This window comes from Crocodylus siamensis, chromosome 1 (assembly GCF_052110815.1).
Source record: "Crocodylus siamensis isolate JL-2025a chromosome 1, ASM5211081v1, whole genome shotgun sequence".
NCBI classification, from domain to species: domain Eukaryota; kingdom Metazoa; phylum Chordata; order Crocodylia; family Crocodylidae; genus Crocodylus; species Crocodylus siamensis.
The window spans coordinates 93,541,575-93,567,186 of record NC_143395.1 but is presented as its reverse complement, the minus strand read 5'-3'; the positions used below and the strand labels follow the sequence as shown (position 1 = coordinate 93,567,186).

At 40.5% G+C, this 25,612-nt stretch overlaps 1 protein-coding gene across 5 annotated transcripts in view; it reads left to right on the top strand.

Moving 5' to 3' along the window:
- HS3ST5 (heparan sulfate-glucosamine 3-sulfotransferase 5) overlaps window positions 1-25,612 on the top strand; it is a 312,118-nt gene that overhangs the window by 256,026 nt on the left and 30,480 nt on the right. The window contains exon 1 of one of the 5 annotated variants that reach the window (XM_090031428.1): window positions 6,505-6,703. The exons of 2 other annotated variants lie outside the window; for them this stretch is intronic. The gene's annotated coding sequence lies outside the window, so the exon portion shown is untranslated. Of the gene's footprint in view, window positions 1-6,504; window positions 6,735-24,912; window positions 24,963-25,612 lie in introns of those variants that run through there. 2 more of the 5 variants (XM_090031427.1, XM_090031429.1) reach the window with 2 other exon arrangements.

The window sequence follows — 25,612 nt, the reverse complement described above, 5'->3', positions numbered from 1 at the left end:
TGGCTGGCTGGACATGGCAGGGCAGGGGGGCTCTCACGCAGCCGCCACCACTGCCATCCACCACCCCACGCCACTGCCACTGCCTGCAAGCCCTACCCAGCTCTGCGTCTAGCCACTGCCACCCACCCCTCTCCCCCACTCCGCCAGAAGTGTACCCAGAAGGGGTACACACCTAAAAAAACGGTTGAAAACCACTGGCCTAGGGAATCACTGGATGCTCATCTGCTTTCAGAGAAACTAGTGTCTCTCCAGTGCAGTGCCCGAGTAGGTATGCCTGGGACTTTCAAGGCCTTATCCTGCACACCCTAGGAATAGGTTCCCATGCTCTTCCACCTTAAAGCAAACAGATGTTGGCTGCAAAATAGCAGGACTAAATCATACCACATACGTTGCAGCCAAACATTTTGGGCATTTGCAGTGTGACAAGGGGCATGGGCATTTGTTTGCTTGGTCTTTGTCCAACCATAAACATTTTTATGGTGGGACACAGGTGATATCTGTTTACATCCTTAGAGCAGCTCCCAACATGTTCTTAACTCTGCCCTGGATCTTTGCCGTGAGGTGGGTCAGTAACATCTACCAAACCAATATACTGTAACCAGCACCTCCTATGTTTGGTGCAGGGTGGAGACTGAATGCAGTAGAGAATCTAGGCCATTTATGTTTCCCTCTAATGGCTATAGATTGCAGTAATGCAAGTGTAATTTTTAACAATATTAGGTCTAAAAAGGTTCAGAAAGAATCGTGGTTCTTACATTGTCCATGTCTCTTTAGACTGGACTTTTCCTGAAATTATTTGTGCTACAGAACAATTACTACACACAATTCCCATGTATTAGCATAACAATCTAATCACATTTGTATAGCTTTTTACCTGTGTGGGTTTTTTAATTGGTTCTGTAATAGCCCTGGCATAAAAACATTATCCAGAAGTGATTATTCATTATTCTCTCTCTCTCTCTGAGTCAGAAGACAAAGAATAAGCTAATCAAGTCTACTCCAGTGCCCAGCCTTTTTCTATAAATAGCTACTGTTGCATTTACTGGGGAAAAAATCACTCCTACTCTTTCCCCAAACAACTGCACAATATTGATCTCAAAATCTCGACACCGAGATCCTACAGTATGCTACTTCAAACTGTTGTGGATATGAATTAATGCAGAGCAGATGCTATAAGTTTCATGACATATGTGTCCTTACATAATGCAAAGCATTATTTCTAAGGATGGGAAAGAGTGTGACTGTTTTTCAGCACTATCCTGTTGACTAGAAGCACTGTGACTTTTTTGCCTTGTGGTGAGAAAAGTGGAAACATAATGTTAAGCAAACAATGTGGATGAGGGTGAAATACTAACAGCGAAGAACATCCAGTAAATGTCATGGTCTGTCTATAATACCACTTGGTGTTTTTCTGTCAGTTTACATTAGCTCAGGATTTGAACATAGAGCTTTAACAGGAGCAAGAAAACACTGTATGTATCATTTATTTTGTTTGTAATTATATATCCACTGTGTCAATATTAATATATGCCAACCATTATTATTACTACTAGTAATATATGGTGAGTCCCTCAGCTAAATCAGATATGGACCATGCCAGTATTGATGCCAGGGAATAAAACTTTCCTTAACAAACCAAATGATATCAGATGCTGTTACCAAGCTACTTACCTTAAAAATTGTCTGTCAATGGGAGACTAAGTATACTTTATATAGACCTAAACCAGCCCAAAACAGATTTAAAATTGGAAAGCTCCATGGGCATCAGATGGGATTAAATGTTTCCTGGAGGCCACAAACAATGGCTGTAGCATTCTCCACAGCCTCTTACACAGGGTAGTTGGTAGTGAGTCTCTGTAACAGTGGATATACTGGCTATTCCATATGCCCCTCACTACCCCATTCCTTATCTACACCCTTGCTTCAGATGCTCTTTGTGAGTTGTGCTCCATGACATAAAAAGGTTGAGGAGACCAGTGCTTGGCTTCTCTCTACCATCTCTTTCTCCACAATTCCAGGCCTGCAGCATGATCTTCTTTTGCTTGAAATCTTTTTGCTAACCACAATCTCAGGTCAGGCCCCAAAATCTTGAGGCTGGTTTTTAAATAACAAATTTGTGGGATATTTATTTGTCTTGAGTCTTCTGAGCCTTTAAGCATACACTTAGATTATATTTTCAGCTTTTTTCTACAAACAGGAAGGCTAGGAACTTCCTTTTTAAATTTAGTTTTTATTGCATAAATCTGGGATATAAAGCATTATGGAAAACACTAAATATTGTGATTCTCATGGTAACCTCAGCAACACTGACCACATTCTGCATGTCCAAGTCAATATGTTCTCAAGCCTTTCCTGACCACCCATTCGTGCTTGCATACTTCAAACCCAAAATCTACTCTGGGGACGTTTCTACACATGTATTTATGCATGTCTAAAGTTAATGCGCCTTTGCTTAAGGTGCATTAAGGCAATGTAGTTGCATTAAGGTGCATTAACTTTTAGGCATGATTAACTAAGTTGAATTAGCCCATGTGCAAATGCTCTAATGCACATTAACATAGTATATGTCCATTGACACACACCGTGTTAATGCTCATTAAGCATCTACATGTGGGCTAATGTGACCTACCTAATCATGCCTAAATTTGATACTTGCTTTATACAGGTATCAAATTTAGGCAGGATTAGCCTAAAATTGCCATTTTTAGGGCTCGTTAAGGGCATGCACGTGTGGACACATGCCATTAATGCACCCCAAAAATGGTAATTTTAAGCTAATTCCATTTAAAAGGGATACATTAGACATGCCCTGCATGTACCTTTGTAATCTTACTTGAGCATGTGGTCTCTGGTGTGCTTGGGAGCAGCATTGTAGGATGATGTTAGATTGCCTTTACCTGTGGGTTTCTAGGTTTGGATTATGTGCACAAGGAAAGTGTCGGGGTATATTCAGAGCCATCCTGGCAGCCGTGTCTTGCCACTGGGGCATAGAAAGGCTATAATGAACCAGAATTGGTTACTAAACTCAATTGTCATGCTTGTAAGGGTGGCAGGTGTGGGCACAATCTAGGCATATTCCAATTTCTAGAATATACAGCTGTCTTTTAAAACAGTTGTATCCTTTCATTTGGATACACAAATATGGGTCACTTCCCTGAACCATTTATAATGAAAAAGAGTGGATTTTCTGCTACATCGTACCCAAAGACAGTCAATCAGCTCTGTTCCATCCAAATAAGCACAAAATAAATGGTATAGAACCAGGTTGCCATGTCATGCTATTAAAACACTATTATTTCTCTCTTGTATGGACGTCTTTTGTCAGCACAGTTACTAACATATGACATTCTTTACAGCTAGAGACCAGAACATGCATATTCTTCACTGTAATTTGGATGTTCAATTAGGGTGAGCAAGTGTCATGTCAGGAAGTACAGGGAAAAATAATTGCCTAGAGACAGAAGAAAAAAGTGGACAGCAGGTGCAATACTGAAGAATTAAAGAAAAATAGGATGCCCTTTTTATCATGATGTTAGCAAAAGCCAAGGATTTTGCACACCATATTTCCTTTAATAAGATTTTTTTTAAGGTGAAGCATTTTAAATTAGTTAAAATTTTAAGAGGGAAATATCACAGGTCAAAATGTCTCACAGGACTTCATTTGAGTTCCTCACCTAGAATCATATAAAGAAATTCTGTTCCTAGATTTTTAAATTGGTACATCATTAGCATTATAGTGGAGTTTATGATGAGGTGTATTAAGGGATAACATGCTTTCAAAAGCAATCCTTTATGGAAACATGTATTTCACAATAGATATATATATAAAAAAAGAAAAGTTTTAGGAATGAGGATAGTTTAAAAAAGAAGCCTGACCACCTGCAATTTCTCCGTCAAAACATCTTTACAAAACATCTTTCCATGTTTTCTGTCCTAGTGGGGTTTATTGACAGAACTCAGCGAATAAATCATAACATTACAAATTTCAGGCTTGAACACATAACAGATCTATACCAGCTGATATTGGTATAGATTTTGTTCGGCTGTAGATTTATCCCAGGAAAAATCAAGATAAACCTACACCACAGGAGCTAAATATTTTAAGTACCTTGCAGCTGCAGCTGTCTCATAACAAGCAGTCCTGTGCCATGCCATCTAGTGGCAATGCACTATTATAACAAATGCCCCCAAGTAGTTGTTTATTTCTTCTCTCCAGATCCCCAATATACTTTAGTGAACAAAACTGTTAAAAGTCACTCTGCTGTAAATATGCTGAACCCAAGACATTTGTTTAGAAACAATTTAACAAACACTGTTTGAAATGCAAAAATGCAGATAGATCATTAGTTCTACAGTCACTGATCTAATCACCACTAAAGTGTAGACTCTGATAAAACTCTTCTTAAAAATGTTCCCTCAATGGCTCTGGACAGCAGTGACTTATGCAGGCATGGAGAGCCAATCCTACCACTCCACTGCCACATAAACTTAAGCCTGTTGCCACTCAACTGCACTCGCCAGTGCTCAAGGGCAGGTGGGAAAATCATCTCCCTGGAGCCGTTTAAAACTAGTTTGCACAAGATACTAATAATATATTAGGAAAAAGCTCACACGGGCAACAAACTGACTAATACATTTTTTCTATGTTTGAGTTCTACAGCCTGGGAAATGAACTTAGGCCAGGTACAGACATTACACTTTTATAGGTATAAGTGCACACAAAGTATGCATTCATGTATAAATCATGCATCTAGTCAGGTATGTGCAAATATGTATTTGTGATTTGTACATACACTGGAAAGAAATGCTTATATATGTGAATATATGTGTACATATACACATATATCAACATGCACATACACACATATATATCTCTATAAACACACACGTGTACACACATGTTTGTGTGTGTGTGTATATGTACATACATGCACACATTTGATATTCTATTTTCTATTTTATACATAGAAATTGAATGTATTTTTCTATTTTCGAAACTGAAATTTGAAAGCTGAAATTGAATGCATCTTTTTCTATTTTATACACATTTGCATATTAGGCACAAATATTTGCATATACACAATTGTAAATCTATCTCAGGGTAAGTGGTCTTGTGAATATGAGACCTGGATGGGCCAACTCAGCAGAGTGTCCACACCAAGTGTTAAGATCCTTTCAGCCAGGTAAGCCTGTGTTCTCTCTAATTTACTTCCATTGGAGAAACAGTGAGGAATATAAAGCTGTTTCTAGTACTGATTGGAATCCGGAGAGAGGATGTCAGAAGCACTGTTGCTGATACTCCACGGGGACCTATTAGTCAGAGGCAGTACCTTGATTGGTCATGTCCACCCCAGAGTTCATCACTGTGTGAGTCTTTTAAAGGCTCTTTTGTCTGTGAAGTTAGCCTAAGACCCCTGTAAATACATTAATATGTCTCCTGAGATATTTATATATGAACTGCATTGCCATTTTTATGTATTTATTTATTTATTTGTGTAGCCTTTTATATGCTCTTTTCTTTAAGCTTTAAAACTTTAACCAGGGCCAACAAATACAGTTCTCTCATCACATACGGCATCTGCAGTAATCCTTTGAATCTGTCTGTCTGTTCTTATATAGCCTTCGTCAACCTTCTGCTTTACTATAAAATAACTGGAGCTGCAAATACTGACAAATATAGGTAAATGGCAAGTTTTTTAAGGGTGACCACTGTACGTATGATATTTAAGAAGCTTGCATTCATTTGGTAAGACAGATGGACACCTGGGCTCCCAAGTTCTGAGTTGTTGAGATCAACGTTTTAGATATATCTGACAGCAAGAGAGAGAGCAAGATGCAAAAATTGGTTCAGGTTCAATTTCTGATCTTTTGCCAAAGGTCAGGGCTGTTCGCATTTGGGTATTCAAGGTGTGATCATTTCTCCTTGATTGGTTGCCATTAGTTTCTGGGAGGAGATGCCTTTTTTCAGCTTCAGTACAGCACTTATGAAAGCAAAATATGATTTGATTAACTGCTGCTATTGTATTACAAATCCCACTGAATGGGGAGTTAAAAGCTTGGTCTACAGAGACTGCAGTCACAAGAAATCACTGAGGCCAAGATTCCTGGTCATTTGCTAGTTACTTTATACTGTTTCAAATGATTCACAGGAAACAGAAACTCATTCCCAAGTCAATGATCAGCAAATTTTACACAATACAGTTCAGATGCATCGACCAGTGACTGTAAAACACATTCATAAAAATGTTTTTCACTGAATCTGAAAAACATTCCTAAAAATTGCATCGACCTAGGTTTGCATAGGGAGATATTTTGTTTCTGATTTCTTGTCACAGATGGCAAAAAATCCCCAGTCTCGTTGTCATAGTCCCTCTTACTCTGAATGGAGCCCTTTGTGAAATACAGCATAAGAGGCCGCATTGGAACACTGACTCTTTCATTAAACTTTAGATTTCTAAGTAGGTGCTCTGGTCTAGAGGAGGGCTGTCTAACTGGCCGTCTGTGTGCTGAATGCCCTCCCTTCCCCTTCTGTGCCATGAGATTCAGGCTCCTCAGTCACTGTTGGTGACTCAAATCAACCACAAGGGAAGAAGGCAGGTACAGGAGGAGCAAGCAGCAGTGGTGTCCTCCCCCTGCATATCAGAGCCATACCAACTCAGTGGCTTCAGCAGCTGCACTGACAAGCTGCCACTTGCTGCCAGAGGTGAGTCACTCTGTCCACAGAAAGCCCAAAGGTATGGCCAATTTTTTTTACCACAGCCTATGCTAACTTTACCCCAGGGCGTCATTCTGAACTGAAAGGGAATTCTGGATATATATGGGGGGGGGGGGGGTTATATTGGTTTGTAAATACTGACTGCCGTCTTTGAAAGGGTCTAGTGCCAGGTTGTATTGCACTAGGTATCTCATTTTGTCATAGCACTGGTGGAGCTCAAGGGTCTGTTTGTAAATGGCATGTGTTAACTGTTTGCTAGCATAAAATGTGTAGATTGGTTTGAGTTGTAGGGCTGGGTAGGGTTGTTGCTTGCAAAACTTAGCGTAAGTAGGCATAGGCAAGCAGAGTGCCAATTTAGCGGGACATGGCAAAATGGCTTTCCTGGGGAGCCTGCACCATAACAGCCAGGCAAGATGCAAGGAGTAGCAGTGGTGGGTGCTCAAGTAGTCCAGCCTCTCTTCCCCCTGCCTTTGCCCTTGCTGTCTGACACTCAGCACAACAACCTCCCTGCCTTCCCCCACCACCACACACAATTTCCCACCCCCAATCTCTGCCAAGGCACAAAACCATTAGTTACAGTCAGTGGCATAACTAAGAGGGGAGATACCAACCCAGGCCCTGATTTAGGGTGAGACTCAAAAATAATAGCTACCACGCTACTAGCCCAGCTGCTGGCAGACCCGCTGCCGCTGCTGTCCCATGCACTGCTGTTGCTCAGAGCACAGAACTGCCCAGTTATGCCTCTGCTTGCAGTATGTGATTTTAACTATATTGTATAACAGTGAATTTTTATGATGGGCCATTTCCCTATTATAACAAAACAGCAATAAACATACCCTAATTCAGCATTTCTCAACCTGTGGGCTGCCTGGGACTGCTTGAGACCGCTCCCTCCACCCCGTCCGTCACCCCCACACCCTGCCCCATCCACTAGGCAGCTGGAGCCAGGAGCAGACTGGCCATAGATATTTATAGATGGTTCCTGGTACAAAAAAGATTGAGAGCCACTGCCCAAACAGGTGTTGCTGGAGCATTGTAAAATAGCCTGAATGCATTGTGAATATTTTGGGGGTTGTATAGCAAGGAAGTGGCATTGTATTGTGTCTAAGTGTCATTGGAAATGCACACCACGCACAAGGAATCTAATTCTTTGCTGTCCAGTTTTGAGCTTTGCATATACTTGTGGAAATTTTAGCAGACAAAGCTATATTTGGAGGTGTGTTGTAAACTGGGACAGTTGTAGGGTTGTAAAGAGTGGCAGAAGTGACTAGATTTCTTCACTGCTCTTTTTCAGACATTCTAATGTTCATGGGCATGGTTTGTTAGTTTTTTTAACATTTTTGGTATGCAAGGAAAGTAAATTTAGTAGTCCTAGTGCAGGAAAAAGCAGTTATATTCACCTTTTTTCATCTGTGATATGGTAGAGCCTGGTTTCGAAAACAGCAAAATAAAATAGATTTTTCAAAAGCATTACTTAATTCTCTGTATGAATTTCTGTAGAAACCCATCTTTATCTTTATCACTACTTCAGTGTCTTCTAATGGGAAACAGATGCTGTCCTGTAACTCAAAACTCCTGACAGACAAAGGTCAAAAAAACTTGGACAGTCAAATAACATTGATTTTCACCCTCTGAGGCTGAAAGCTGATTCATATAATACTGGGCAATCAATGGAAATTTTGCTAAATCCATGAACAGCTAAATCTGTCTGTAAAAGAAAATGTTCACAGTATATTTTATAAATAACTTCCTTCTGTGGGATACTAATTTTATCCCTCAAAGTAATAAGACTCCTTAAGTCATGGCATAAAACTTGGCTGATGCCATAAAAAGTGTAACCCATTTGTTTAATAATGTGACTGGCAGCATAGTGCATTTGTTTCAATACCATGTATTTACACAGTTGTGATATAGCTGCTTGTTGGCCTTACTCTGTCAGTTCTGAAGTGCCTTTGACAGTGAGGGCCCTTGCTGAAATTTAAGTCCAGCAGCCTGTAGGCTGCTCCATTGGCCAGTATTAACCAAAAGACTGAGACCTTCTGCCACATACCTCCTCTCATCATCATTTGAATGGTGCAAAGCAGAGATATAAGACCATAATTTCATCTTGTATATCTGAAATATACTGTCAATAAATAGTCATAATAGATTATTTCATTGTACATTCTTCCCACAAGAAACCCATTCACAGCAGAAAGTAACTATAAGATTACTTAAAAGTAACTATAAGATTTTAATGTGAGTAACTAGATCTAATGGATTCTTGTATTCAAGATTCAGTTTTATTTAATGTGAAAATTTCAATTGAGTCCTCATGAAAAAAAATGCTGATTGATACTACGATAAGTATTCAAGCCTTAGTGGGCAAGGCTAGTAATCTTTGGCTAATGATGCTACTACTCTCTTGTATTCTAAATAGATGCATCACATAACATGTCCAATATGTTTAAGTACTCCTTAAAATAGTAATTCTATCTCAGGTAAATGAGCCTTGTTAAGAACTTGAATGGCATTATTATCTTGGTATTTAGTATTTCTGTAGCATTATTAATATGTCTGAAACACAGGTGTTTGGTTGTCTTTCAACCAAACACCTCAGTCCTCAATTATTTATAAGATAAGTTAATTGAAATCAAACAGGAATTCTTAAACTCAGCCCCAGTTGATAAAACTGCCTGGCCTCTTATCACTTATGTAGATTGAAAAGAAAAATATAGCTTTGATTAGCACCTTCAGAAAAATAGCAAATGAGATAATAGCTGCCTTACCCTTTTTTGTGTGCCTTCTAGAGAGCCACCATTGTGCTCTAGCCAGCATGCAAATGACAGACCTTTTTTAATGTATCAACAGTTTGGTAAAGCACCCAGTGAATATCTGGCACAACATCTGTTTTAAAGGCCATGTACTGTATGTTTTGAAACTAAATCTTTCTTCTTCCTATTGACGTCTTGCCCTCCAGAACATTTGAGTTGGCTGCTTCAAACACTTTCACTAAGTACAAAGTCAATTGACTGTAAGTGGTGATGAAGAAAGTGTCATGTGATTAATACTATAGTTCAAGCTCTTCTGATCAGTCACAGAAAGAGCAGCTAAGTAAACTCAAACTTCCTTCCCCAGAATCAGTATGTTAATAGTGGATAGACAGCCTGAAGCCCAGTGGAAAAAAACAAGCTACTCAAGGAAAATCTCTCTTCTTTTACATAGAGCAAACTAGTTGAGCAGTGTTAAAAGCCGGCTATTGATTTGTGCCCAGACTGAAAGCCATGCACTGATGTAAATGAAAATGTGTCAAGAGTCAGTATTGATTTTTTTTTAAAGCAAGGCTATCCCCAGAGAAATACCGGTAGCCATACTGCTGTGTTTGTTAGTAAGTGAAATAAGACCCTTTTCCACAAGGATACACATGTCCAAACATCAAATTTCCTTCTTTTACTGGCATAATATGGACTCTGTGCTGAGTACATCTGAGGTTGACTATTTCTTCTTTGGGAAAATTGGCCAATGGAAAAAAAAGTTATGCCCCAGGAAAGGGAAACAATGTTAAAACAGAACAAAGTTACAGGGATGAGCTTGCATGCTATCGTTTGTTGTTTTTAAATCATCAATCACAATAAAGCTGTCTTAAAATATGAACTTTATTTGACAAGAGCAGAGCAATGAGGGAATATCAATTCTGCCCAGGAAGGAGCAGCACTGACAGGCTCTGAGGACCTCATGATAGGACTCCTCTTTCAGAAGTATGATAGCTACAATGCAAGAACTTGAGAGCAAGATAAGGACTAGTAGAAGAGAAATTGGAGTATCTTAATGTATTGCTTAAATCTACAGCTAGGACTATACAGGTTTGTTCAGAAAAATACAAAAATTGACCTAAGTTTTCTTCTATTGCAGAAACAAATACAAACCTCAATTGTTTTTGGCTCAAAATCAACCTAATACCATACTTACTTCAACCTGAGACAAGCTTTTTTCCCCAATTTAGCATGGGCAGGAAAGGGAACCAAGAGGTGGGGGTCAGGGGCAGGGGTCTGCTGCTTGTTTTCCCACTGCCTGCCTCCCTGCCATTGCTTGCCTTGCTATGTACTCTTTGCTGGTCCTGTTTTAAGGGGGAGGGAAGGGCAGGGCAAATTGAAGACTACCCTCTAATAATTAGATTCTATAAATGGAAAATTAAAACAAGTTTAGAAATTTTCCATGCATAGTAACTAATTATCGGTGGGGGGTCATCTTAAATCTGTAGGAGTCTTGGATTAGGGTAAATACAGTATAGTACTTTCTTCCTAATTGATTCCAAATATCAACAAAGACTTATTCTACCCTCCTTCCTGCCATGGGTGAGTGAACAGCCATCTCAGACCTTTGATAAAGATTCCCACAGTATAATGCATTACATTGCCCATGACTAAGGCTTTATCTATTCTGAGCTATGCTTTCTGACGTGGCAACTAACAAAGAGTATCCTTTTGCTAAAAATGGCAATATTGCAGCTCATGCTCAAGATAAGTAAAGCGCTTTCCTGAATTGATCTTGGACGACATGCTAAATATAAAGCAGATTTATATATAGTTTGAAAGCTGGGCGAAGTTTGGGTAAGTTCTTATCTTAGATCTGGATTCATTAAACTATCCTAGTGAGAGACATTTTTGTCAGTGCTTCCTTCCTTTATTTTCACAATTCTTTGTGCTCCTTGTATAGTTACTGTCATCTGTACATGCACAGGCTGCCTGCGGTGAGAGCAGCACTGCTCTTTCAGAAAGGATGGCCTCTCTGCTTTGGATCCCTCATACACCACCTCTCTGCCCATCCATTGCTATCTACAATTTGCTGTCTATGAAAGGAAGAGCATACTTTTCTCCTCTGCCTGTACACCTGCCTCCATGCATAGTTTCCTCTCCTTCCTCAGCCTCATCTCTAGTTTTATTGGTAAAAGGAATGAATGATTTCAAGTTAAAAAAATAAAGAAAAGCACTAAAACCTTGGGTCCCATGGGATTTGAACTTAGACTTTAATTGGTACAAATACAAGACAGAACCTTCTGCCTTGGAAAAATACTGAGCAAGGATGCTGATCCCAAACCTATGTAAGTGAATGGAAAACTTTTATTGACATTATTTACATTTCAGGAAATAATATTCATAAATTATTCCCCAAAGGGACTTAGGGCTAGACCCCAAGAGGATGTAGGCAATTCATGTGGCATTTGGATGAACTGTAGGCCTGTAAACCACAAACTTTAAAGAAACAACCCCTGCTCAGGTTTTTCTTAGTTCCTAAAACTCATTAGGGATCTCCCTATTTGAGCTGAAATTTTTCTTGGTCCCTGCAGGTTCTACTCTGGTGGGATGGGGGAGAGGTTGGCTTAAATAGGCCTATCACACAAGCCTCTGACTTCATGAGCAAGTGCTCTCAACTAAGCTATTTTGGAATAGTAGGCACCTTCTTCAGGTGCTTTTTAAAAGGAAAATGAGTCCTAATCAGTACTTGCACAGAACAGACCCATGCACCCCAAGAGAGGACTCAAACCTTTAGATTGTCAATGGCCACAGGCACCTCTGTGTAGCCCTAACTTCATGCTCAGTGTTTCCTGTTGGCGAACTTTCAGCATGAGGATTCTTTTAATCGTCCATATGATCATCCCTTTCCCCATGCACCATAATAGGAAGCCTGGGTACCTTACTGTGGATCTTAGATTCTATTCTAGGAGCTAGAGGCCAAAAGTTAAAAATCACAGTGCTTAACTTGTAGTGCTTGAGTGTATGTCTGTACTCAAGCCTCCACCTTTCAGTCTAGATATTCCCCAAGCTTTTTTTTTTTATATACATATATTAAATCTAGCTCTTAAGTACCATTACAATTGTTACATAAACTAGCAATGGTAAGGTAAAGCACTGTTAAGGTGGTAGTGTATCCTGGGTCCTACTATCTTAATAGTTTTTTCAGTGTGCTGTGTTCTGTCTAGTATGCCAGGCAGCTTTTTAAAGTGTTGTATTACAACTGCAATCCATTAGCATTATTAAAACGCAAGGGAGTTGTTAGTAAAGAAAAACCTAAAATTTTTCCACAGCTATCATCTGTATATAATCTGCAGAGATATTCATTCATTAAAATGCTATGATAAAAGACATTATCAAGAAATATGAAAAGGAAAACACTTATAATCTGGTTACAATTTATAAATCTATTTTAAAAAAACATATATGGGAGCAATCTGACATTAACTACCCTCCAAGCATTTTCCTTGTCTCATAATAATGTCTGGGTTTTTTATTTGCATAAGTGATCTTATTTTTGACTACCTCACCATTTCCAGTGTGGTCTTACACTTAACATTTCTGGGCACAGTGATAGAGAATCATTGAAATTACTTGAGCCAACTTTGGAAAAACACATTTCTGCTTGTATATCTAAAGAATTGAATACAAATATGGACTTAGGGCTAGATCTTCAAAGGTACTTAACCATTGCAATGCATAATACCTTGGGTTTTAACCAGTTATTGCATTTCTCCCAGGAGAAAGCTTTTTGTGTGGGATTCTGCAAGTGTTCACCCCATTGTCCCGTTTCAAGTACCTGTGAAGTATGTCAGATAAAATGGGCTAACAGATTTTCCTGGGGCAACCATGATTGTGTCCATGAGTTAATTGTAGCTCATTTGACTTAATTAGAGTTCATTCCAGAAACAGAACTGTCAGGCTGTATGTACTCCCTGGCCACATACTGGCAGAGGAGCAGCAATGCAGCTTGGGAGAGCTAGGTATGTAAAGGGCTCTGCTTCTCGTGTTTTGATCTGAGTCAGAACCCGGGACTATTAGAACGGCCTCAAATTAAATATCTGTTTACAGCCCTGAGCCACATCCCCACATGCAGGGGGGTGTGCTTGCCGTGGCAGCAAAAGTAGTGGCACAGATTTGTGCTACTTTTTTGCTGCTGCATGCAGCCCTGTAGTGTGGGGCAAAATGCCCAGCTTCAGGCAAACTACAACCTTTCCTGGCTCTTGGCATGCTGGAGGAGCCAGGGAAGACAGGAGGGGAGATGGTCTGGCTGAGAGCCAGAGTATCTACCTGGAAGACCCAGCCTTCAATTGCTCTAGCGCACACCCCTGGAGCATGCTCCATGCTTCTTTTTTTGCATTTTTTTTTTTTTAATATACCAGGAGTTCCTGGTATGAAATTTTGGCACTCTGCTTCAAATTTGCAGTGCAGCACATGGATGCATGTGTGCCGCATGCAGTTTGCAGCTCCTCAGGCAGGCTTGAGGTGCTGCAAACCACATGGACGTGACCCTGCTGTCCATTTGCCTATTGGAATCCTCAAGCCTCAAGTTATTTGCCTAGTCGTTGAAATAGGTAGGAGCCTTGATTCATGTCTGAGAGTATGAATTCATCCAACTTCAGCATGTTCAAGTGCTGCTTCTGGTTTAGGAAGTGTCCCACAGGAGGGAAGTGTCCATCTTTTATGTAACAGACTTGCAATAAAAGCACTTAGAAAGTGCAAGATCAGGATTTGGTGCCTTTCTCAGGCTGAGAAGGTTCAAACCTACAATAAGACTTCCTTAACTACCAGACTATAGGTGAGGCCAGAGTAGGGGACATATTCCACCCTGCCTCTGGAAGCTGCCCCATTTAGCATAAAATAATAAAAGATATATTAGTTCAGAGTGTGTGAGACTACAGCCTAGTGACTAGGTCAGATGTCTTGGGGATGGGAGCCAGACCTGCTCTATGGACCACTTACGCATTTTACATGAAAGGTTTATGGCTAAAATACACAAACACTCCTTGGAGTAGAGAGCAGAACAGAGGTTTCACCCCCTCCCCAGTAAATGTTCTGCCCACTAAGCTGCTCTTTCTCTGACACAATGAATCATTAATTATTTTATGCAAAATGAAACAGATTGAACAGCAGGAATGAAGAGTGCCTTCTCTTCGCGTGTGCGCACACACACACTCACTTCTGCAAAACAGTCCATAGTGGGGGGCATGGCACTGAGATGGAAGTCGTGGGATTTAATTCTCTCATCAAATGAAGAGGAGATTGCTGGGTAACAGGAAGTTGTTTGTGTGTTTGGGGTCTTTTTATCATTGTAGGCATTAGAAGAGACAAGACTTTAAAGGAGGGGCATGAAAGAGAATAATCAATTATTTATACCATAGCAATGGCATGTCCTAGCCAGAGGGACCCTGAGATGCCCTGCTCACACCCTGCTATCCATAGCCTGCTGCCAAATGCCAGACCCAGACATTGCAGAAACTCCAGGTCACTTCAGATTTATCCAGCATAGTCACTGGCAGGCAAATTACAAATCACAGACTTAAGAAAAGCTTTGAAAGGACTCTTTCAAGTGTCTTCACTAGCATCCTTCCAGATTTGGATACTATCTGTGAGTGTGAGTTGACTTATAGTGTTACATTTGACCTAAAATTGGTAATGGGGGAACCAAGTTATTTTAAGGTAGAATCTTAGTCATTTAAATAATCCAGTGTAGGAAATGAAATGTGTAACACCCTGTAATGTCCCAGTCACTTGTCTTTTTTTTGTTTCCTAAATGGATGAAGTGCTTTGATTTCAGTATAATGGTTTGTGCCAGTTCTAAGCACCAGGTATAAAGTGCAGACATGATAATAGTTTACCTGATTTTTTTTCCAAAAAGAAGCTATTTAAAAATATCTTCAAGATACAAAAAATATCTGGATGAAATATCAGCTGTCTGAGAAAACTGTCCAACAGGTTCTCAAAGAAATCTTTAGTAAAAACAGCAATAACAATTGCACTGCTTTACATTTCACTTATCTTGGGTTAAGTTCAGAAGTGAATTCATTGTAGGAAAAAGAAGCAGATCTCTCATGTTCAGGAACTAAAAAGAAAAAGTGTTTCACATGGTGAGGAAAGGAGAAGAGAAATATGTTGTTCATTCACTTTTCTGGCCCCAAGTCAGCAAAGCGTTTTAGCGCATATTTAACTTTAAACAAATGTTATATCCCACCGAGTTCAGTGAACCTTTGCATCTTCCCATCACCCATCTGGAACTGAAAGGAGGGAGGAATGAACATGGAACCTGTCATTTTGGAGGAGTCAGTGGGAATGAAGAGAGAGAAATGTAGGTAATAGCTTAGTCAAAAGAGAGAAAGGATGCAGTGATGATGGTGGACATGGAAGGAGATGTGGTGGGGAAAAAAGAAAAGATTTTGCAGTACAGTAACTCACCATAAACCCAGTCCTTCAGTAACATTTTTTGCTGGCTTTAATCTCATACTTCTGTCTGTCTACCTCCTCCCCCATTCTTTCTATCTCTCTCTCTGTTCAGTGAATAGATACATGGACCATCAAAATAATGTATCCATCCCCATCTTCTTAATCATCCAGCTGATACCATCAAAAGAATGAGGAAGAGATATTGTGAACAGGATAATAATTCTCCATAGAGAACTTGACCCAACTAACTGTTTGACTTCATGGGGGCTATAGAACCTAACTGCAAATTATCTGCATTATATTATAATGCAGCTGCCCTTAGTCCAGCATTGGATGTGTGCCAATAACCACACTCAAGATGGATATTTTTGGTATCTACTTAGCACCAAACTAACGGCAGCTACATTCCCTTCTTTTGACGTGTAGCACAGATGGAGCAGGGAGACCATGCTTCACTATGGTATTCCTCAATGTTGTGGACATACTAGAATTCACTGAAGTATTTAGCAGACAAATGCTCAAACAATGTAAATCCATGTGCCTTATTTTCCTTAAATCATGCAAGAATAGTTATCTATATGTTTTATTTACTTAATTTATAGAACTCATAGAGAAGTAGGGCTGGAAGGGACCTCAGAGGCCATCTGGTCTAACCCCCTGCCTGAGGCAGGATCATCCCTATCCAAAGTATCACATATGATTCATAATCTAAACTCTAAATAACACTACCCTCAACCCTGATACAACATAGACCTAACACCCTAACCTGCCACAGGTAAAGCCAACATCCTGTTTCTATGAAATGTTGTCTAATATGTGCTCAAGAGGTCCCAGGGAGAGGGCCATGCCCCTACTACAAAATAAGGCAAAAACCCCCACAGCCCATACCAACCTGACCATGGGGTAAAATTTCTCTCTGTCCCCAAATATGGTGATCAGTTTGACCCTGAGTGGAGAGACCTCTAGCCAGGAACCTCCAGCTTTTTCCTAGCAGGAAAACTGGGACTGTAGCCAACACTCAGTGTCTCTGGGGAGGCTTAAAAATACCTTGACAGGTATAGCAGAATAAAAGGGAAGGAGGAGGGGAGGGAGGAACCAGCAAAGCTCAGAAACATGGGAAACACCCATGGTAGAAACTAGGCATAGCTATGTTGAGATTATCCCTGACCAATGACTGCCCAACCTCCTCTTGAACACCTACAGTAATGAAGAGTCCACAACTTTCCTAGGCTGCCTGGTCCACAGCCTCACTATTCTCAAAGTAAAGACATTTTTCTGGTAACCAATCTAAATTCACTTTGCTGAAACTTCCATTCTCCTCTCTGCAGCAAAAGAGAAAAGGTGCTTTCCCTTGTCTTTAACGACAGTCCTTTAAGTATTTGAAGACTGCTAAAATGTCCCCACTGAAATGCCTTTTCCAAAAGTTGAACATGTGGCTCCTTCAGCCTCTCCTTGTATGACTCACCTTCAAATCCTTGATCATCTTTGTTGTCTTCCTCTGGACCCTCTCTAACTTCTCCATGTCCTTTTTTAAAAGTAGGGCTCAGAACTGCTCACAGTACGTCAGATGAAGCCCAACCAGTGCTGAGTAGAAAGGCTCTATCACCTTCCATGTCTTGCACCTAATTTTTCTGTTGATGCAGCCCAAAACTGCATTGGCCTTTTGTGTGGCTGCATCACACTGAAGAGTCATATTGAGTATGTGGTCTACCAAGACTCCCAAGTCCTTTTCCATAGAGCTACCATCCAGCCAGGTGTCCCCCATTTTGTATTTATGTTTTTGATTATTCCTTCTGAGGTGCAACACCTTGTATTTGCCCTCATTGAACTTCATCCCAGCTTCCCAATATGTCAAGATCCTTCTGAATTGTGCTCACATCCTCCAGTATGTTCACAATCCTATCCCAGTTTTGTGTTGTCTGCACAGTTTCTCAATAAACTTGTTATGCCATCATCCAAATCATTAATAAACAAGTTGAACAGCATAGGACCCAAGACAGACCCCTGTGGGACTCCACTTGAAACCTCCTGCCATTATAACATGGACCTGTTAATAATTACACTTGCATTCCTTTTCTTTGAGGCCCCTTGAGTTGTTCCCTTCACCCCCTGGGATCAGACTCACCTACTGCTCAAACCTCCTCATTGTCTCCAATTCTTGGTTGGACCTTGTCGTGTAAGTCACTGGGCCGGTGCTTACTCTCTGGGCCTCTATCCCTTCTCCTTTCTTCATTGGGCTTCTCCCCTTCTCTTCTAGGATTTCTTTCTCCTTCTGTCTCCTCCTAGGACACCCCCTTGGTGTCCCTTAAAATTCCTGCTCTCCAGCTGGATCCATCATGGCAGCTCAATTATTTTGTGACAACTGAGGCAAAGTAGCTGCTGAGTACCTCCACCTTCTTTGTATCTTCAGTTATGGAGTTCCCCCTGGCTTGTTAACAGAGGACCCACAGCATCATTGGTCTTTCTTTTCTGGCCAATATACTTATAGAACCTCTTCTTGTTGTCTGTGACAGGGTACCTGAAGTACCTTGCCATGAGCAGGGCTAGAAAAAAGAAAAAAGAGAAAAACTTACCTCATGGAGGTGGAGGAGCTACGGCAAAACTGTGTTGCAGTCAGAACAGAACAAGGTCGAGGACCCAGCTGGGGCTGCAGCAGATCAAAGGCTGCCACGGCAGATCCAGCTGCCAGAATCCAAACACTGAAAAAGACAAGTGGCACAGGAAAAGAAACAACCATACCAATGAGCAAAGAGGGAATGGCTGGGTCAGGCAGGCAGCCAATAGGGAACTGCCAAGAAGTGGAGACAATGAGGAGGCTTGAGCAGTTGGTGAGTCTGATCCCGGGAGGGTGAAGGGAACAACTCAAGGGGCCTCAAGGAAAGGAACGCAAGGGTGACTTTACTCCCTCAAAATAGAGAAGAGAGAGAGAGGACCCCAGCCACGAGAGAGTGACAAAGAGAGAACCAGAGACAGAGATAGCTATCGACAAGCAGCCACTTAGGCTGAGTGTCTAGACTTATCTCCTAGAACATTGAAGGCATGGCAGGCGATCTACAACTACAAGATACTACTGTTCCAACCGGGAGGCAACACAACTCTAGGTGGCACGGGAAGCCCCCCCTTACATTGTCCTTATCCTCATTTACAACCTCATTCTTTATCTTTGCCTTCCTGATTTTGTCCCTGCAGATTCTTGCTATCTCCTGGTATGGATGGACATGCCCATTCTTCCATTGCCTACATGCTTTCCTTTTGCATTTGTGGCTTTTTAGAATCTCCTTGTGCAGCCAAAGCAGTCTCGCCATTCTTGTGCTTCCATCATGTCAGGACAGTTTCTTGTTAGACTTCCAATACTATGCTGCTTAGAAGTTCCCAGCCCTCCTTCAATCTATCCACACATGATCCTATGCCTATTAGCTCCTTGAGTCAAATCAAATCACCTTTTTTAAATCTAGCAACCTATTTTGCTGACCTCATGCTTTCCCTGTCTCAGATCTGGAATTCTAGCATATTGTGATCACTTCTTCCCAAGTTACCCATCACCTTCAGATTATCCACCAGTTCTTCCCTGTTGATAAAGACAAAATCCAAGATAAATGATCCCTTAGTTGTATCCTCTGCTTTTTGGAAAAGAAAGTTGTCCTTCACACAAGAAAGGAACTAGCTTGATATTTCATGTTTGGCTGCATTATTTTTCCAGCAGATGTCTGGAAAACTGAAGTCTCCCATCAGTACCATCCCATAGCTTTTGGATAGATTTGTTACCTGCTTAAAGAGTACCTCATCCACATCCTCTTCCTGATTTGATGACCTATAATAAATCCCCACCATTATAGCACCACCTTTTCTCCCAACCCTGTCCTCCTAAAACAAAGTGTAACCCTCAATGTTCACATTCCAGTCATAAGCCCTGTCCTACCAGGTCCTGGTGATGCCAGTCACCTGCCAATCATATTTCTTTTTACAAGCTGCAGCTTCCAACTCATATTGCTTCTTTCCCATACTTCTCACATTTGTATACATAGATCAGGTGTATTTTCCACATTAACCTTGTTACTTCCTTTTTCTGACACTTGTCACAGTCCCTGTAGACTCTCTGGCCCTTCCCCAGAGTTGAGTTGCTTCTTTGAGTCCTCTTCCCTCTGGGGTTCATGCTATGTTGCTGGAGGGTTTTGATCACCATGCCCCATGAAACCTAGTTTAAAGCCCTTTCTACAAGGTTGACCAGACCAGACAACTGTATGAATTTGCTGGTTGTGTTTATAAAATCTCACTTAACCATTTGTAAGAATCACAATCTTCCATTTCATTGTGTGCATGCAGCATAAAATGGCCTACAGTTAAGTATGGGGCAGAATCCAAGCTAAGATACATCTGTGGCCCTGACATTTTACTACTTTTTCTAATCTATAACATGGAGAGTAATGAAGCTAAGGGAATAGTATGTTATTGGACAAGAATCTGAAGCCTTCATCAGTTTAATGGGACAATTAACTCAACTGTTCTGCAATTCTTGATCTACAGAATTTTGTTTTAAGATTAGAGTGATGAGGTGAAGATTAACACCTCTGGGTCAGTGGGGCTGATGAAACATGACTTATTAATCCTCAAAGTAAACCTTAATTGGACACAGGAGCACTCTTTCCTTCATTGCTAAACACTGCCAACTCCCTGGGTAATTAGAGTAGATGGTGAGTATGATAGAGACTTAGTGTAATTAGACACACCAAAACTAAAGTAATGATTTCCACCCCCCCAGGAATACCATATGCCATTTTCTCTAAATAACCCAGCATTTGTATTTATGAACAACTGAAAAACATCCACTATAAATGTCTGGTGACTCTCCCAACATGCTAACATGTGGGAACTGAGGGATGGGATTCATCAGAAATAATCCCTTGATTTAAAGGAACTGTATTAAATTCTGGCCTTTGGAGCACAGAGAATTTAGTTTGCCAAGAGGTTAATGAGCAGGTTGATTTATTCTTAGTATTTACCTGTCATTGCTTATCCTTTCATTGGGCTCTTTCCATTAAGAGGTACCATTTCCAGTGAGGAGAACTACTTTAAGGAATCTGGGTATGTTTTGATTTCATCAACTAGAAATCCTTTCTTTTCAGAAGGATTTGTTTTTTGTGGACAATTTAATAAATTGAATCATTATGTTGCAGCATGCAGTTAAAGAAGGAAGAAGAGGCCTCACATTTTCAGTTACTGTACTCAGGGCTTCAGAAATGAGGAAATATGACTTGAAGGTTCATTAGAAATCTTCATATAGTGCAGAGCTCATGAAATAAGTTAACATTCTCATTAGGGGCTTGGAGCTATTTCTTGCGGGGGGAGGGGAAAGGCTTCTTACTCCAGTTGTTTACTATGTGGTAGAAACGATGTCCTCAGTCAATGGGGATAATCTTTTTCTCCATTTTATATAGTTACAAAGCAAGTAAGTTATTTTAATAAGCTAGATTGTTGAATTATGTCAGTCATGTCTAAACATCAAAAAGCACATTGCCTTATGCAATGGAAACTTTGGAGAATGCCTGAATATTCAATATAGTATAAATAGCACATGCTGTGATTTATGGATTGATACCATTGTTTCAGTCTATATTTTTAAAGAATTTTGATGCTGGGGAAAAAGCTATTTTTTTTTAAATTAGCTGACCTTCCCTAGCCACAACTACTTTCCCCACCAGCACTGTCTCTCTCTCTCTCTCTCTCCCCCTCTCTTCCTGTCCTTCCTGTCATGCAAGCTACAAGAGTTAATTCAGCACTATAGCAAGACACATTTCTGAAGGCTGTAGCTGAGGAGAAGGGCAGGAGAAGAGACTGGCTCCCTTCAGAATTTTCTGTTAAAGACAAAATTTAGACTAGGTATCACTAAGAAATTTTTCCCCAGCCCCAGTATTTGGGGCCAAATCTTTATTCTGGTGGCCCCCATGACAGCCTTCAGAGTGACAACTCCATTTGAGACCTGTCATCCAAGAGTTATCCTTAAGCTAAATAGCCCAGTCAGTGTTTCACAGCTGCCGGTTATGAAAGAACCTGCCTGCTTTTGGTTGTTGCTAAGGACCCCCGAGATGCCAGCCCTAATGTGCCAGCTGGTATATATGCAACAAAGAGGATGGACAAGTTTACAGAATGAGGCACAGAGACTAGATACAAGAATATCTGAAACAGAAAAGTAAAGATCACATAAAAAGATAAGACAAATAGTAAGACAAGGCCAGCTCTAGATGGAACAATAATGTCCATTAAACTAATCAATAGGGCTTTTAAGATGGCAAGAATAATTTAGCCAAGGAAGAGCAGGCAATGCAGAAAGATTTTAATGAATTCTTTACCTCATTCCCTGGGAAAAAAATGGTAATATAAACTGGTCATAGATATACATGTTCTCAGGGAGAAAAAGTATCAATGGGAAGATCTCAGAGAATGGAAATTGCCATCACTCCATTGAATACAAAGGAGCTACAGCACTTTACAGGGACTAAAGATCACATCCTTATGACTATGAAATGAGGCCAGCACCAAGCAAGCACCAAGTCTGATTTGTCTCTGTTTCAAAATTGTGAAGGAAGCAGCAGCAGGACACTGTACAAGAGGTATCGTTCATCGGAGATGTTTCGCAGTTTGCTGGGAACCTAGGGAGTTCCTAAGGAGCGGAAGAAATTAATGCTTGCAACGTGCTTTTTCAAAAAACTGCTTAGTCAGGATAGCACAGCTCAGCTGCAGTGTCTGCTTTTTAATAGCATCTTCTTTTGCTTTTTTTTAAAAACTCAGTAGAAGGTCAAGTGAGTTGCCCAAAGTTATGTAGAGCCTGATTCTAAGAAATGCTGAATGCTCAAAAAGTAACTATGCTAGTTGTTTCTAAATAATTAATTGTTTTTGGGTGTGGGCTTATTTCACTTTCTAATACTGGGTAATGAATCAGTTAGGGTCTATCATAGTGGTTTAAGCGTGAAGTTTTCTAGGCCATTGTTGTTCTTCCCATTATTGTTGATTTCAACTACTAAATTTGAGATGTCTTTATTTAGGGCACTGTCTGGAGTGCTTGCAGGTAGGATTATCCTTCCTTTGCATACATAGTAGCTTTTGGAGATTCAGATCCTTCAGACCATACATTCTTCTCCCTAGCCTGCTTCTAAAACAAGGGCCCATCATTTGGGGCCTCAGATTTTTTATTTTCCTTCCATGCAGCTGCAAAGGAATCACCTCCAGTATTACAAGATACAGTTTTCCAAGAACCCAGTTGCCATTATGGGGATTTGGAGGCAGTTTCCCCTTCCCTTAAAATGATTCACTTTACAGTGTGTGGTGGTCATAGCTAAATATGCACACCAGTTGTTTGCCAAGGTTTACATACATCTTTGGTGTGGAGTCAGCTGCAATAAATTAATCTATTAGATTAACACAAGAGGGGTGGAGATGGAAGAATAAATTAACCTTATTCTTTCCCTATCTGACTTGAGTGCTGATGTTACTAATTAAAAGCTGAAGCAGCTGTTTGGACTGACATCCATATGTGTTATGTCAGAAACTCAGATCCCTAGAAAGGGGGAATCAGGGAAAACTTAATCTGCTACCTTAAAGGAGGTGGTACGTCCTTCTTGCAACAAAGCAGCCTTTGCAGACTTGGAATTTAGGAGGCCCATGGGGTCTGCAATGTGCCACAGGCACAAGGGCTCATTTTTACTTGATCCAGCCCTTGGGAGAGAATATACTACAGAGGATTGTTATTTCAGCACAGCATACTAATAAATCTCCAGAGATCATGAATCTTTACTAAAAACTCTAATTAAGGATAGGTTTTTCCTTTAAAAATGATTTTTAGAACCTTGTTGCACTTCCAAAGTCTCAGTAGAATAGCAGGTATCAATGAGATTATTTATTTTATTAAAAAATATACAAAAAGCTTAATTGGTATTAGAGTACAGTACCTTAGAAATCATATTTGGGGTTGCTTTTGTATCTTTTACTTGCCTGGTGTTCCCAGAAATCAAGCATCAAAAGTAGAGTGACACTTTCCATCTGAATGTCAAACAGATCTGCCTCCATGGAATAATATCAAGGCTGGCTAGCATAGCTCTACATATTTTTGGCCCAAGCTGAGTATTACCTGAATGACTTGTGCTGGCTTGTTGGACAGAGACAGGAGTCTGTTCTTCTGAGCACTGAAACGTTATTTTTCCTGAACAGGAGAGATGCATGTTATTAGCATGATTTCATGTCTAAACCAGGGGTGGCCAACAAGTGGCACAGACAACCTCTGTGTGTGGCAAACAGCAAATCAGGGAGGGAGTGGGAAGTGCAGTGGCAGATAGGGTAGGGAACAGAAAGCAGAGAAGCAGATCAGGCAAGGGAAAGGGATTGAAGTGGCAGCTGGGGTGGGTAAAGGGCTATTTGTGGCATGCTGGACCAAAAGGTTGACCCCACTCATCTAAAATGATATGTGTGCACCCAATCCTCAGCATGAGAGGCTCCACAATTACCTTATTTTTCAGCTTTTTCTGCCACTGTGGGTATGAAAATGGTACACTATAGAGAAATACATAGGAAATATATATTAAATAAAAGAGCACACCGTGGGATTCCAAGTATTGAATTTGTGTCAAACATACTGATCCACATTTTAATCTAAAGCATTAGCTGTTGCTCTGAACTGACCTTCCTTGGCCAAAAAGCAAGCTCAATTGCATTATCTTCTGTTTGCTCAAAGGATAAGCAAAACAGCTGTTATTGTTATGTAACACTTACAGTCAGGCGGCTGCATGGAAAATAACAAGGGTTATCTGGCTGTGATGGGGCTGGCCCTTTTTGTAAGCTCTAAAGCAACACAAGATGCAGAAATATAGCCGACAGTCACTAAGATCCTTTTTTTCTTCTTCAGGCCTTAGACAAGATATTACTCTGCAGAAATGCTGCCCATTAATATTCAGCTGGGAGTTTATATTTCAAACACAAGCATTTTGTTATTCTTGTAGATGGAAAGAAGCTGTTACAGTTCGAGGAGATGAAAGAGACACATCACTTTTTGCTTGGTGCATCAAGAGGTACAAACCCGCTGATAGCTGTGTGGCTGATTTCTTCCTCTGAGCATCTTATTAGATCTGTGGGTATGCAAGAAAATTGGTGTGGGTTTTCTTGGATAAATCCTACAAGCAGTTGGCAGGAATTGGCACCCGTGGTGACATTTGGAGCGTAATGGTGTGGTGACTAAATGACTCTGTGAATTATTTATTTATTATTACAGCAGAGTCTAAGAGGGATCAAAGCCCCATTATAGTAGGTACTGTGTAAATAAATGCCATGGTCGGCCCCTGGGCCAGAGAGGTCCCATTCAAAGATTTAAAGAGTGTGGAACAAGTGGGGAAAGAGAAAAATAGGTAGAGGGAAGGGCAACAACAGGACAAAGTAACAATAGAGGCATGTGTATTTGTGTAAGAGTGTGCTGTTTGCCATGGCAAAACAATCCAGGCATGATTTATCCATACACCCAGAAAAAAAATTGTGATGGAAAACAATAAACAGTTACAGTTTGAAGGGAGAAGTGAGGAAAGGAACATTGTCAAGGCCTCAAAGATTAAGACAATTTAGAGACGCGCAGTCATAGAGGACAGGCAAAATGTGACTTAGAAAGAAATAACTCATGACCCATCCTAAATATTAACAAAGCTATCTCAGGTACCCTTGTGAATCTAGC